The 16,306-nt window shown below is 37.6% G+C and overlaps 1 long non-coding RNA gene across 1 annotated transcript; it reads left to right on the top strand.

Annotated features, from left to right (window-relative positions):
* Positions 1-6,315: 6,315 nt before the first annotated feature.
* Positions 6,316-8,687, top strand: LOC127119241 (uncharacterized). The gene is made up of 2 exons (XR_007802728.1): positions 6,316-7,147; positions 7,265-8,687. It is a non-coding gene; the product is annotated as an uncharacterized LOC127119241 (long non-coding RNA).
* Positions 8,688-16,306: the final 7,619 nt, after the last annotated feature.

The following is a 16,306-nucleotide window of genomic DNA, read 5'->3' as shown; positions in this document are numbered from 1 at the left end:
AAGCCTACCAAGTTCTAACTCATGTTCTTAAAGTTTGCCAAAGACTGATGTGGACGTCATTGTTGAAAGACTTTTCTTTTCAGAGATAGTCGTCACCTTCGGTTTCCATTCTCGAGTCAATGATCTTAGTACTTTAAGATTGAGATCGTCATTTATGAATGTTTTTCCGAGAGCAATCAAGTGGTTTGTCAAGTGAACAAATCTCTTTTGTAGCGCCACGATGGATTCTCTGGGCAACATTCTAAACATCTCATATTCTTGACTTAATATGTTCAACCTTGATCTCTTAACTTCGGCGGTGCCTTCATGTGTCTCCACTAAGGTGTCCCATATTTCTTTCGCCGACTTGCATTGAGATATGCGGAAGAACTCATCCATGCTTAAAGCACTTTGAATAATGTTTATTGCTTTCTTTTCATTTAAGATTTTTTTCTTATCATCTTCATCGAACGAACTCTTTATCTTTGGAGTACCAACACCATTGACCACACTCGTAGGATTATGTGGACCATTTTCAACGGCTTCCCATATGCCTTCTCCTTGGGCTTCTAGATGTGCCTTCATACGGATCTTCCAAAAATCAAAATATTCTCCAGAGAATAGTGGTGGTTTATTACTACTTCCACCGTCTTTAAAAACCGGATTCGTGCTAGCGGAAGCCATGCGGATCTTTTTAGGAACAGGTTACCTATAACCTGCTCTGATGCCAAATGTAAGTTTAAGGAGTGCCTTAGAGGGGGGGGGGGGGGTGAATGAGGCACTTGGACGATTTTCCGGATTTTCTTCGGTTTATTGAATTTTACTTTCTTGAGAAGCTTATGTGATGAAATGCGGTAAATTGCGGAAAGTAAAGAACACCACGATGTATAGTGGTTCCCCTCACAGATCGAGAGTACTCCACTCCCCTTTCAACACGAAAGAGAATTCACTATAATGTTAGATACCTAGAACATGCCTCTAACTAAGTAATCAAGAACAATACTCTTGAAAACTTAACTAACAAGAAAAGAAAACAATCCTTCCTTTTCTTAACACTTATATCCAACAATCCTGGATCATAAGCAATACACCTAAAACCAAACAATCCTTGGTACTTAGGATTTTACAAAGTATTTGAATGAATATTTGATTAATTGTATTGTATAAGACTTTAATCAATTGATTAGAGTCTTCTTCTCTTTCAATATGAAATTTCAAAGGGAAAATAATCTCTAAGTGCTCAAGAGTACTTTTGAAGAAAATGATATGAAAATTCTTTTTCCAAAAGTATCTTAATATGAGAAATAGATGAAAATTGAATGTAGAGAGGTTTTGCAAATTGTTTTGAAAAGAGGTGAAATTTTGTAATGAAAATATGAAAATTATTTATAGTATGAATGCATCCCTTTAATCATAACAAGACAATGTTTAGAAATGAAATCAGATATTTGATCATGAAAAGATGCAAGCTTTAATCATGAAAAGTTATGATGAAATGGTGCAATAAATGATGAAATAATTTTTCAGATTTTTCAAAAATTTTCCAGCATCAATCGATTGACACACACAACCAATCGATTGACATAACTTAAAAAATGAAAAATATACTGAGATCAATCAATTGACATACAACATCAATCGATTAGTTCAGTTTGAAAAATGAAAAAATTTAAAACAGAAAGATTGATCAATCGATTGTATCAAGGCATCAATCGATTGGTTCTGTTTAAAAAATGAAAAAAATTTAAAACAGAAAGTTTGATCAATCGATTGGCATACAACATCAATTGATTGACATGTCCAAAATGTTGAAAAAATTTCTAAGTTAAAAATCTTTTGAACATGCAATTTTTAAACAATAATTTTTAATGCAAGATAAAACTTTTTGAGCACTAGGAGTATTTTGTCAAGAGTTTCATATACCTATATTAGATTCATGAAGGCTTGAGCAAAGTTGAGGTGATCTTCATTTTCCATTCTTTTGATTATGGAGAGCTTGATATGTTGTCTTCATTAAAATCTTGTAGGAGGCTTGTCTTCACATCTTCAAACCGAAAGGCATCACTCTATAACAGAATGTTCCCTAAGGTATAATGAATGTGGTCTTCTCCATATCTGCGGGTGCCATCTTGATCTGATTATATCCGGAAAATCCATCCATAAATGAAAATACTTTGAATTTAGCAGTATTGTCTACCAACATATCAATGTGTGGCAGAGGGAAATCATCTTTCGGACTGACTTTATTCAAATCTCTATAATCAACACACATGCAGAGTTTTCCATCCTTCTTCGGCACATGCACAATATTGGCCACCCATTGCGGATACTCAGCGGTCACAAGGAAACCAGTGTCAATCTGCTTCTGCACTTCTTCTTTGATCTTCACTACCTTATCAGGATGCGTTCTTCTCAACTTCTGCTTGACTGTCGGGCATTTTGGCTTCAACGGCAATCTATGCTCCACTATCTCAGAATCCAAACCAGGCATGTTTTGATAGGACCAAGAAAACACATCTGAATACTCTCGAAGAAGATCAATCAACCCCTTCTTAACATCTGGACACAGTCGAGACCCAATCTTGACTTCCTTCACATCATCTTCGGAACCCAAGTTGACTAGCTCAATCTACTCTTCGAATGGCTGAGTGGCTTTTCCTTCATGCTCAAGAAGGCGAGACAATTCATCACTCACTTCTTCATCACTTTCCTCCTCAGCCTCAAACACAAGGAATTCAAAATTTGGAGAAGGAGAAGGATCATTATATTCAATGGGGTTAGAAACTAACCTGCATAATGATTTGATATTTTGATTTTAGAGAAGTGAATTGTGACCAAATATTATGCAGATGGACAATTATATTGTTTATTTATGTTTTTTGTGATTACCATTTTCAGAATAAAGCAAAAAGTAAAAACAAAACATCATAGATGTGGATGAATAGAATTATATTTTATTGATGATCAAATTTGAAAATGCCAAACAATGTTCACTTCTCCCTTTGGCATATGAGAAGGACTTTTGAAAACAAATAAAAGTAATTACTTAGGTTGATGCATAATAACAAAAATATCAACAACAGTCCAATTGTTGCAAGCCTTTCCATGCGTCACAAAATTGGTGCAGTCTTCCTCTTTGTCGTCCTCTAGCACAACAACTAAGTGTTGTTCATTGCCATGAATGAACCTTCCGCTACGGAAGCTGAGTTGCATATCCTCTGATCTAACAGCTGACGAACCTTGCTGAAAACCCATACCAGTTCTATTCTTATTATCGGCGACCTCTACCACTCGCCCCCACTGATCAACAATTCCTTCTTCGACAATCTTCCTTGCATCTTTTAGTGAGGACATGGGTGCCCCAAATCTCTTCTCAGAAGCAATAGATAAGGCTTGGAACAAAGTTCCAACCTCATCCTCAGCTTCAACATAAGAGAAAAATGACAAGTGGCTAACCAACAATGCCTTCTCTCCACCAACAATGATAAGCTTGCCATTCTTCACAAATTTGAGCTTTTGATGCAACGTGGAGGTAACAGCTCTTGCCTCATGGATCCATGGCCTTCCCAACAGAAAACTATAGGCCGGGTGGATATCCATTACTTGCAAAGTAATTTGAAAATCACTCGGACCTATGTTCACCGGAAGGTCCACTTCACCTATTGAAGCGCCGCGAAAAATACAGAGTCGTCACCGAATTTTATTTATTCCAAAGGAAATGGAAAATATCGATAAAACCCCAAATGAGAGAAATGGTCTCGCAACCAAGAGCGGATTAGGAAGTTGGTTATGCAAGAGGAATGTATTAGCACCCCTCACATCCATGGTACTCCATGGGAACCACTTGCTCGTATCAAATGCGTATGGATGTTTATTTATCTGTAAGTTGCTCGCTATTACGAATGAGATGAGAGAGAAAATGGGAGAGAAAATAAGTTAAGTTAGTGTGCTCGCCAAGGATTTGGGCCCTTGTGCCTACGTATCCCCATATGTGCAATAGGGAAGTCAGAGCTTCGTAGTCCGGCTCAAAAATGGCGTATTTGTTTGGTTGTTTTTACTAAACAGTATTGACGTTCGCGCGCTACTATTCACTTTCTTGTATACTCTATCATGGGAGCGGAAAATATTTTCTTGTTTGTGGTAAAGTGGATACGCTTGGTTCGCACTCTAACAGTTAAACATTACTTGCTCGCACATGGAGGCTTAAGCTTCGTTCACGGTAGAACGGAAGTAACACGTCCTTATTGAAAGGTTTTGAAGAATGCACTAAGGCAAAAATTGGTTTGATTTGTTGGGGTTGATTTTATGCATGGAGACAACCATTAGACCCTTGGCTAGATACAGTCAACGGTCCAATAACTCGGGAGTTGAGAGGATAATGTTATCCTAACCACTATTGTGAAAAGAATTTGGCAAGTTTAATTGTTGGAACTTAGAGGGCGACAAGTATCTGGCCCTTGATTAAGTACGGTCAAAGATCAAAGTACTTGAGAATTGAGAGAACAATGAAGTCCTAACTATTCTTTTTCATCCTCCTAGCACCTAGATCTAACTTGTCTGAATCATTGGATATTTTAAGGGGGAAAGTCAAGTGTCGGGTCCTCAGGCTAGGTACGACCGACAACCCAATTACTTGAATGTTGTGTACAAACACGTACATCCCATTTGCATTCCAATTTGTTATGAAAATGATTTTTGAAAATGGAACTTGATGTTGGATCAAGCGTTTGAATTTATTATGAAAAATAGTGAGTGGAGAATGGAGGTGAGAGATAGGATGAATATTGAGAGGATAATGGAGAAGAGATGTGAATAGATCATGGAGTGGATGGAGAATGCTTGACGTTGGATCAAGCATTCGCGTTGCAATGGTGTGAGTTTTATTCAAAAAATAACTTGATGTTGAATCAAGTACCTTTTGTTTCTTTTGAAATGTTTTATTTATCGTTTTGTATTTTATCTTTGATTATTAACATGCATGGTGAACTAACTAGAAAGGAATAAAGCTAAGCTATTACACGACTAAGGGATGGGGGAACATTTAACCCATGATGGGGGGATGGATCCACACAATACAACATAAGGAAATGAAAAAAAAAATACAAGTTACAAATTATTAACTATGTACCATGCCTAAGGCATACAAGTGACATGGTACTTCAAATAATACAAAGTTATTGAAAGAAATGGAATGGTTAGGAGTATGGCTAGCTAAGAGTGACCTTGCTTCTCCAAGTCATATGTGACCATACAAGACAACAAACGAGTTAGCATGAATAAGAATGAATAAGAATGATGCAACAATATGTAAGTACATACAATGGTTAGAATCGATTCAAAAGGTAATGGATAAATCAATGAAAAGTAATCAAGATTTATCATATGATCATGGCAAATGGAATTAGACATGCAAAGTATTCATCACTTAACTTGAAATGGGATTTTCAATTTATTCGATATGATCATAAACCAACGAATCGATTAAATGTCAATTACAGTGAATATTAATTCTAAAGGTTAAAATCTACCTAAACATGAATTAGGATCAAAAATCAATCAAATGAGAAGATTAAGAATCTAAATCACAACTTGAAACCTAATGAACATGTGCATGACAATCATAAGACAATATACGAGTCGAATAGAAAAACTAACCTAAAATCGAATCATGATAAAATGTATCACTAAGCATGCTAATATAATTATGAATTAAAATCAACAAAAATGGATTAACCAAAATTTAGGGTCAGTTTGTTTTAGCTTTAAAAAAATGGATTTTTTCTTTGTATTTTTGAAAATGGATTCTACAAAAGTATTTTTTAAAATATTACAAGTTTTTCTAAATTTGTTTTTTATAAATTAAAAGATTGAATTGTTCATTCTATAACATAAATATACATTATTCAAGATCAAAACAAAGTCAAAATCACAGTTTTTTCAAAAAGTTGTATCTTAAAAATAATTTTTATAAAAAGCTATTTGAAATAACTTTAAATTTAAGTGATTTTTTGAAAATTTGATATCCAAAAAAAGTTTTGTTAAAATGATGAAATACCTAAAATAACATTTTAAAAATAACTATTCAAACCAAATTTTCATTTGAAGCTTTTATAAAAAAATTCTTTATAAATTCTTTTTAAACTAAAATATGTAACACTATAAAAATCATTTTTAAAAAAAGCCAAAACAAAGGAGCCCTTAATGGCAAGCTATGCCAAATCATGACAATATTAACAATGGAATTAAATTCTAAAAAAAAATCAGGATCGAAATCAACGTGATTTAATCAAACTAAATCATATTAATGCCTAACTAAACCTAATCAATCAAAAAGATTATTCTAACTAATCACTAAAATTAACGACAATCCTAATTATAAAAAAAAAAAAGGAAAAAAACTGAATTATCCTAATTATTAATCAGTAGTCAGCAAGGTTAATCAACAAGCAAAAACAAGATTATAATAAATTACAAGAAGTAAGGGAGGATTAGTGGGGATTAATGAAGAACAAAACATGAGATAGGCTATGGGTGTTGTCAATGGAAAGGAAGGTATGAAGGGATTACCTGGTTGGGGCAAAAGGCCCACTTCAACACCCAGAATCCGGACCCCATCAGCAACCTAGAATCTGCAGATAAGAAGAACAAGCACTGAACAATTTATATCCCTCAACAAGCCGTCTTCCTCACCGCGAAGCATATAACTAGTGCGACGAAGAAGAATGAAATCGGTACAGTTCCTCACGTCGAAAATCACCGGTCGAAAAGCTTCCGCACACGGGGAAAGGTTTTCAAGTTCAATCCTTAAATGAAGGAGATCACGATGGACAAAAACCTCGACGTTTGCTTTACTCTTCTGCTAGTGGATAATCGGGAAGAAAATCCTCGCGTTTTCGCGATGCCGACTTGAGATGAGGGATTGAATTCGGGTTCGCGTGCTGCTGTTGAAGGATAGAAAATCGAGATGGAGCTTTGTTCGTGCGCGTTGCATGGAGATGAGACGAAGACATTCGGATATTGCGGGGGAAGTATGGCGAAATCAGTGGTTGAAGCAATGAATCAATTTCTTCACGAATTGTTCATTGGAGGATCCATGATGATAAATGTCAAAGGGTGTTAATCCCTCTCGATTTCCTGTTGCAGTTTCGTCGCATGTCCTTGGATGCAGGTATGTTGTTTCTAATTTCTCATGTTTAGAATTTTTCAATGAATCCCTTCCGCCTTTCCTTCTACTTTATCCCTCAATCTATCTTTGTGAATTTTTTAATGGAAGCGTTGTTGTCAGGGTGAAGAAGGTTGAGGTCGGAAGTTGATAGAGGATGTGTTGTTCCCGTGAATCCTTCTCAATCTCCCTGTTTTTGTTTCTGTTTTTCGACCTGCCACTTTCTCGCTCACATTCGTTTCTGTGAATGTTGCAGAGGCTTCTTCGCGGTTGATTCCGGAATTGAGAGGTTGAGCATCGGCAAGAAAGGCACGTGTTGTTTTGCTGAGTTCTTTGATTTTTCTTGGAAGGTTTCTGCAGAATTGTAATTCGAAGAGGGTTGAAGAGTTTTGAATTGGGGAGTTTCTTTGAGGGTTAGAAGTTACAGGTTTTGGTTGGAGGGTTGTTACTGTTTGAGGTTCCGTTATGGAAGTTACAAGGTGTGAATTGAAGAGTTGTTAGAAGTATGGAGGATGGTTGAGGAGAAGATGATGCAGGGTGGGAGGTTGAGGTTAAGGGGGTTCTGTTAAATTATGCAGGTTTTGTTCTTATCAGTTGAGGGTGAGAATGAGAGTTATGAAGGATGATGAAGGGCTCTGTTTTGAGGGGGGTCGAAGGTTTGGTTAGTTTCTCTTCTCTTATGAAGTGAGGGCGAAGAAGAGGTTATATGGCGATTTGGTTACGGAAGTTAGAAAGCTGTTACATTCGGTTGAGGGTGGTTGATAAGTTGGTTATGACAGTTGGAGGTGAGGAGAAAAATCAGTTAGAAGTGAAGGGAAGTTAGAAATTAGTTACAGGTTGTTATGAGCTTTTAGAAGTTGAAGTCATAAGCTGGAAAATGAAGTTTTGAGTAGTTAGAATGAGGAGAAAAGGTGAATAAAATCTGTTATGGATTGTTGGTTTTTGCTATCTCTTCAATATCTCTGTTTCTGTTTTTGTTAGCTGCTATTTGCTTTTGTTTTCTTCTGCTAGCAGCTTTTTCTTTGGAAATTCTGTTGTGGTCTTGGTTGATGATTGGCTCTTTTTTTTTTACTCTACAATGTTTTCTATGGAGGCTCTTGTTAACTTGGTGCAGGGTTTTATCCATGGTCAGCCATGTCTATCATGGGTTCAGTTTCCGGTTTAGAATTGGTGTTGCAGGGAAGTTAAACAGGCGGGGTTGTTGTTGCAAGGAACCACACATTTGTCGGAGCTGTTGGCCATGAAACCGGATTTTGATGGAAGTAACTCATGTTGGATTGTATTAGTAGGGTTTATGGATTGCTTAAGCAAGGTTTTGGAAATGTTCGGAATTTCGATTGCTCATGGCTTGGCTTGGAATGCTTTTGCAACTTTGGATATTTTTTGTAATAAATTTGTGATAAAGTGTGTATTATAATGTGATTGGAATTGAAGGCTAGGTGTATGAATATGGAATATGGAATATGAATTGAATGAATGAATTAGTGTAATGGTTTGAATTGTATTGAAGAGTAATTTGGAAATTGAAATGGTAATGATTTGTAAATGATTTTTATAGTAAATTGAATGTATGGTTATGACTCGTAAATGGTTAATTACATGGGTTTAAAGAATGGATTTGGTTTTGGGCTTAAATGGTTTGGATCAAATGTGGTAATGGTTAATGGATAATAGGATGGATAATTTGGTTTGGTATGGTTAATGAACAAAAATTGGATTTAAAATATGGACAAATGATTTATGGATATTTGGTTTTAAAATGTGGATATGGGTTATGGGTTAGAAAAATGGATAATTGTTGACATGGGCTTAAAAACGGGTTTGGCCCACTAGCAAAAAAAAATGGAATTGGATATGAATGGGTATTGGGATTTGATTTAAATGGAGAATTGGATATATATACAAAGTAGATTTTTTAAGAACATGGATATTTGCAAGAATGAATGGGCTTAAAAATAGGAAGATGATAAAAAATGAATTTTGGTTAGATGGTTGACTTTGGTCAACTGGTTGACCAAAGGTCAACTTAGGTAAAAATGTTTTTTTTCTTGTGGAACGAATGTGGATATGACTGAAAAGCCCAACGTTCTTAAACCAAATAAAACATGTCAATCCAAAAACTCAAAGTCAAAGCCAACCAAATGATATTCAATCAAACAACCGATTGTAGCATCTTGAATGAGTCTTACTTAGACAATGAATCAAAACCGTGAATCTTAACCAAACAACTGAACCATTTAAAATGAACCAAACGAATCAGATGCAACCTCCCTGAGTTAGGGTTTCCACTATGCTCCCTGGTGAACACCCTTGAACCCATGACTTTATATTTTTTTTTCAAATGCAAGTGGAATGTGTTATGATACAATGAATATGTGGATGAGATGAATGCTTATCATCATATGCGAATGCTCAGGGTTAGTGACCTAGATGAACTTTGTGAGAGGTAGGGTGAATTTTGGGGTATGACACCTATCACTGTCTTGCACGAACCGTCGAAAGCTTTGACGATCACACCATTATATCTCATAGGCGCTCCTTGATATGACGGTTTTGATAATGTTGACTTTGGCAGCACATTCAACAAAGATCCGGTGTCAACAAGTACATTGGATAAAGCGTCACCTTTGCAATTCATGGAGATATGCAAAGCCAAATTATGATTCCTACCCTCCTCAGGGAGTTCTTCATCACAAAAACTGAGATTGTTGTAGGAAGTGATGTTAGCTACAATATGATCAAACTGATCCACCGTAACATCATGTTCCACGAACGCTTGCTCTAGAACTCTTTGCAGTGTTTCTCTGTGTGCTTCGGAATTCATAAGTAGAGACAATACTGAAATCTTTGAGGGGGTTTTGAGCAGCTGCTCCACCACATTGAAATCACTCTTCTTTATCAGCCTAAGCACTTCATCATCATCGTTAGCCTTCAAATTGTTGGGTTCACCAGACTGACGCTTTGAAGTACTAACCAGATCTACTACAGGCACTTCTACCTTCTTACCAATTGTTGAATCTTCCACATCTTTTGGGAACACCGACCCAAACACTCAACCACTGCAGGTCACCTAGGTAACATCAACAATGCTCACGACAAAATTGGTCGTAGGTAATGGAACCTCTTGACCATCCTTCACCATAGTTGCATTATACTGATAAGGAGCAGTCTTATCGGATGCGTACGAGACTGGAACCACCAATTGTATAACCAACGGCGATATCGATCTTTGGTTGATATTGTTACTATTGCTACTATCATACTGGATTACTACTCTCTCGAGATTCTTGAACACGGGAACAATCACATTGACATCGTTATCTATGTGTCAGGATTGAACAATCTGAATCATACCCTCATCCATCAACCGCTGGATGTCTCTTTTCACAATCTCACAACCCCTTGAATTAACACTGCAGATAGCACAACCATCACGGTCATGCTCACAATCGCTCACCAAGCAAATGTCCCTATGCATCATCACCAAGGAACTTCGAATGAAACAGACATCGAACACCTTGAACTCCCCAGGGAAGCCGTCTAGCATGTTAACAGATGAATTTCCATGGGCGGGCAGTGGGTTTGCTTTCACGTTGGGTGCACGGTCCTCAAAGGACACCATTCCACTTTTCACTAGCTTCTGAACTTCATATTTGAGTGGATAACAGTTCTCAATATCATGTCCGAGTGCTCCTTGATGAAAAGCACAACGGAGATCTGGTTTGTACCACCATGGAAGTGGTTCAGGTATTTGCGGAGGATTTCTTGGTTGGAGTAGGTTCTTGAGAACCAATGATGGGTAAAGTTAGGCATAGGTCATCGGAATCGGGTCGAAAGAGACCTTCTTCCTCTCAAAATTTTGTTGTTGACGATTGTTGGTATTGTTGTTGTTGTAGGTGTTTATTCGTTGTTGTGGTTGTTGTTGTTGACGTTGTTATTATTGAAATGGTGTTGACTGATTTGCTGAAAATACAGGAATTAGTGATCATACCTGATGATGATGTTGACGGGATGGTTGACTTCTTTTGATCTGAGGCCTTCTCTGCCTCCCACTGGAAATTGCATTGGTTTCATTATCCTTCTTTTTTGCAAAACTGTTGTCGTATCTCTTGCTAGACGATACTTCCTCCTTAGACAACTGTCCTTCTCTGAAACCTTCTTCTAGCCTCATCCCCATATTTACCATTTCGGTAAAATCACTGGGGGCACTGGCGATCATCTTCTCATAATAAAATGAGCTAAGGGTCTTCAAGAAAATCTTAGTCATCTCCTTTTCTTCTAAAGAAGGGTTGATCTGAGCAGCGGGTTCTCTCCACCTCTGCGCATACTCCTTAAATGTTTCCTTGTCCTTCTGAGACAGTGATCTCAATTGATCTCGGTCGGGAGCCATATCAACGTTATACTTGTACTGCTTTACGAATGCTTCACCCAAATCGTTGAAAGTGCGGATGCTCGCACTATCCAACCCCATATACCATCTTAGCATAGCGCCAGTCAGACTGTCTTGAAAGTAGTGGATCAATAGTTGATCGTTGTTTGTTTGGGTAGACATTTTACGGGCATACATCACCAAATGACTGAGCGGACATGTGTTCCCTTTGTATTGTTCAAAGTCAGGCACTTTGAATTTCACCAGAATCTTCACATTCGGCACTAGACACAATTCAGAAGCACTCTTCCCAAATAGATCCTTACCTCTCACATTTTTCAACTCCTTGCGCAACTCAAGAAATTGGTCTTTCATTTCGTCCATTTTCTCATATACATCCGGGCCATCAGATGGCTCGAAATGATAAATGGTGTCCTCCACATGAGGTAAGGTATGCACGACAGGCGGTGGCACAGACATGATCGGGCTAGATGCCAGCATAGAAGCAAATGTAGGCGCAAAGCCTTCAGGCACGAAGTTTGCAGGCATTCCCCACGGGAATCCGGAAGGCATGGCAGGCGCGAAATGAGCGGCAGTTACGGGAACAGTAGAGGTAGCCACCTCTGAAATAACAGTCCTCTGAGGAGGAGGAGTTGCAGGCGTTGGAGAAGACTAGCTCTGTGCAGCTAGAACTGAATCCATCATGGAAGTCAGGCGGGCGATCTCCTCTTTCAAATCTCTATTCTCTTGCTCGAGGTGTTCCATGATTCTGGAGTGATTGGCGCAAGTATTGTATCGATGAGTCAGCTTGGCTGAAGCACAGAAGAAACACCAATGAGACATCTGGCGAAAGAGAAACCCGCTTATGCAAATGATGCATGAAATGCAAATATATATATAAAAATCTCTTTTATTTATATAATTGGAAGGATTACACTGAGTACAATTTCAGAAACCAAATGAAAAATACAAGAGAAAATGAGACTAGTCATCCTAAGGATCCCTAACAACAATGTCAGAAGATCTAGCTGCAGGCGCATACTTCCTTCGAATGCGTTGGATCTCGGTCTCAAAAGAAGCCTTCATCTGAGTCTTCTCGAGGACAAGCTGATTGACAATCTTCTTCCAAGCAACAAAAGGCTAAGGCATGCTGGAAGATGAAACCTCTGGCTCTCTCTGTCTCTTCGTCACTCAGTCTTCAAGTACCTCAATAAGTGCATCTTTGTCCTTAGACTCAAGCTGTAACTCTTCATGCTTTTTTCTCAAAGCATGGAAACGCTCTTCCCATATATCCTTCTCTTGCTTCATCTTGGCGAGTGCGTCTTCCAACTCCTCTACATCTTGGTTAGGGAGAGTTAATGGCTCATCTACAACCATAGACATAGGTCTCTCACAAGGATAAGGCATCTTCAATTCCAAATCTCTCTTCTTCACCCAAAGAGTGTAAGCTTCCAAAGCTACACAATTGCACGGACCAAGCTCAGATCTTCCTTTCCTATGCACATTATGCCAAGCATGCATAATCTTCTGCTTCAAATGTTGGGGATCTTTACCCTCTTGATAGAAAAGACCTTCTAACAAAGTGTTATTAGGTTTTTCTCTCAAGGGGAACCCAAGTTGACGACGAGCCAAAGCAGAGTTATAGTTAATTCCTCCTTGTGTACCAATGAGAGGCACATTGGAGAATTCACCATAACAATCAATAATCTCCAAACTGCTCAAAGAAGGATCATACCAAACTATATCATCATTCGTGAGAGACATAAGTCTCTAAGACCACCGTATACATTGTTTGTTCTCCACAAAAGCAGGTGTTTGAGGCAAGTGCAAAATAAACCACTTGTACATAAGTCGGAATGCAACAGACAATGGTTCCACCACCCTTAGAATTCCTTAGATGCAAAGAGAAGTACATATCACCCAACAAAGTAGGCACAAAAGTCCCAATCAAGAAAATTCTAATGGCGTTAACATCAACAAAACCGTCAATGTTAGGGAGCAAAGCTAATCCATAAATGAGCAACACAAAGATAGCTTCAAAAGCGTCCTTACTACCGGCCTGAGCAAAGGCAGTAGCTTCCTTGATAAGGAAATCATATGGCAACCAAAACAATCCTCCTTTCTTCACCCAATGAGCCTCAATTCAGACTTCTTTAGATGAAGAGCTTCAACTATGATATGAGATCTGGGAATCTCCTCCAATCCACTAAAAGGCACCTTGTCAGAAATAGGTATTCCCAAGAGATGGGCATACTCCTCCAACATAGGCACAAGTTGATAATCAGGAAAAGTGAAACAATGGTAGAGAGGATCATAGAACTGCACTAACACGCTCAAAATCCTTCCACTACATCAGCAGACAAGATAGACAGAAGCTTCTCATGACGTTGTTTGAAGTCCAAGGGATCTAATACAAAAGATGCTAGCTTCCTTAACTCTTTCAAATTGGGACATCTGAAACTGTACTTCTTAGTGTTCCTTCGCCCACAATCCATGGTCTGAAAATATTTGCAAATAACACCTCAGTTCCTTGAAATTTTCGTGTGTTGAATGTTATGATGTGCATGAATGCAACAATCACAAATAAGGGATCACACACAATGCAAACAAACAAAGGTCAAGGGATGAATCAAATCATTGTCAAGATCAATCATCCATTTTGGTGGATTATGGTTTTCACCTTATCAACACCTAAGTTCCATTGATATTGACCATACTTGATTGGATCAACCAAGAATCAAGGGTTTGTTGTAAGTCACAAGCATGAAGTCTGGGTAAGAACCATCCCAAGGGAGTGAACTAAGGATAAAAACCTATAGATCATGTTCTAAAAAGTTCCCAGAGTCTTAATTCCATCTATACGATATTACAGGTTAGGATGACTGACTCATCAACCCATAATATTCTCAAGAGAAACTCGTCTGAGTGTAGTATCGCGTAGCAACTGTTATCAAGTCTACACTTGGACAGTTTCCGCACTACGTCCTAAATAGGCCAAGAGGGGGTAAATGTTCTACGGTCCTCAGCTTCTCGGACCCCAAATCAGAGATAGTAATGCCTAACCACAAATACTTCTGTGACATTTCCATACAAGTCGAACATGACTATACCATCCTCCCATCTTAATTGCACTCAAGTTCGGGTTAGAACTTATCTCACCACTCAGAGATCCCCAAGCACAACAAGCAGATTATATCATACAAACAAATATACATACATCAAATATACAATTATATACACACAAAAAAGTAGGCTAAACCCACTGGAGACAACTCCTCAACAAAGTCGCCACTTAATTTTTGTACGGTAAACTCATGATCATCAAGCTAAGGATAAGCTAGACATCAATTAAACCAGAGTCGCCACCGCTCTTTTATTGTTTCCAAGGGAAAAGGGAAAAGTACGAACAAAACCCAAAAAGATAAGAAGTTTTCAAATCAAAACTAATAAAATGCAAGAGATTACAGGTAAGGGGGTGGGTTACACAGAGGGAAGGTGTTAGCACCCAAAGTGTCCTAGGTACTCCTAGGGAGCCCTTTTTTGTGTGCATATGTATTTTGTACAAATGATGTTTGTAAATAAATAGAATGGGGGGATGAGAAAAGAATTCATTAATTATATTTTTGTGTTTGACAAGACCTTCGGACTTGTGCCTACGTACCAATATAAAGATGAGGGATCAAAACCTCGTAGTTCATGGTAGAAATTTCAAAGTGGATACATTGCTTTTAACAAAATTTAAATTTGAAAGGCATAAAGGCCTAAAAATAGTTTGAATGAGTTAGTTCTTTTTGGCTTTTGAAAAATTTAAGTCAAGTATAGTTAAGTATATTTACAAGTTTGATTTAAGAAAAGAAGTTTGAAAATGCAATGGCTTAAGGCCAATGTTTCTAGTTTACAAAAGTGGTCTAAGTTTGGAAAAGACAAACACAAACAAACAAGTTTTTTAAAGGAGGGAGAGATTTTGAAATTAAAAAAGTGGGAAGGAGATGAAGAGACTAATCCTAAGCAAAAATTTAAAAGTTAAGAGTTGAAAAGATCTGACCAATGGGCTGCAATCCAATAGACAAGAATGTCATATAGAAACCCAAATTCCCTTGGACTTTTAGAATCAAGAAACAAATAATGCACTAAATTTAAACTTGAAGAGCAAGGCATCAAATACAGATAGCGACATCCAAGCTTAGCAACTCCATGATCTTCTTCAAATTTGCCCATGTAGCAGATGAGTTCCACAATGCCACAAGTCACAGGTTCAAAATAACAGCTTCATAATGATCATGTTGCAGATGAACTCAAATGGATCTTCAATGATGTATCAGATAAAGTTTCAAATAACAAGCACTTGGTTCCATGAAATTTGGCATTGGCCAAGTCCTTTTGCATAGAGAGTACTGCCTAAATTCTAAGTCCAACAGTCTCAAATCAAACTAACAGTCCACATAAGGTGTTTTTTAGGCTTTTTGTTATTATTATGTACATTAATGGTCAAAGACCACACAATCAAACACAATATACACAAACAAAAATATATCACAAAATATGGTCCAAGTGGACAAAGTAAAAAAATGACATTAGCATAAATAATTAGAATGGTATGCATAATGGCAAATGAATAAGGATTAAAAAATAAAGTGCATTAAGGTAAATGACTTGAAATTAAATATTAGTTGCTAATGAGTTAGAAGTTAGTATTGCTTTTGCTTTGCTTTTGTTTTAAGTCATTCTTTGGAGAACACTCAACCCACTTATCACAAGCATAGATCCTTGAACCAAGACATCTTCCAAAGGAAGGA

The sequence above is a fragment of the Lathyrus oleraceus genome, chromosome 2 (genome assembly GCF_024323335.1).
Source record: "Lathyrus oleraceus cultivar Zhongwan6 chromosome 2, CAAS_Psat_ZW6_1.0, whole genome shotgun sequence".
Lineage (NCBI taxonomy): Eukaryota > Viridiplantae > Streptophyta > Magnoliopsida > Fabales > Fabaceae > Lathyrus > Lathyrus oleraceus.
This window is presented reverse-complemented; position numbering and strand designations above follow the sequence as displayed.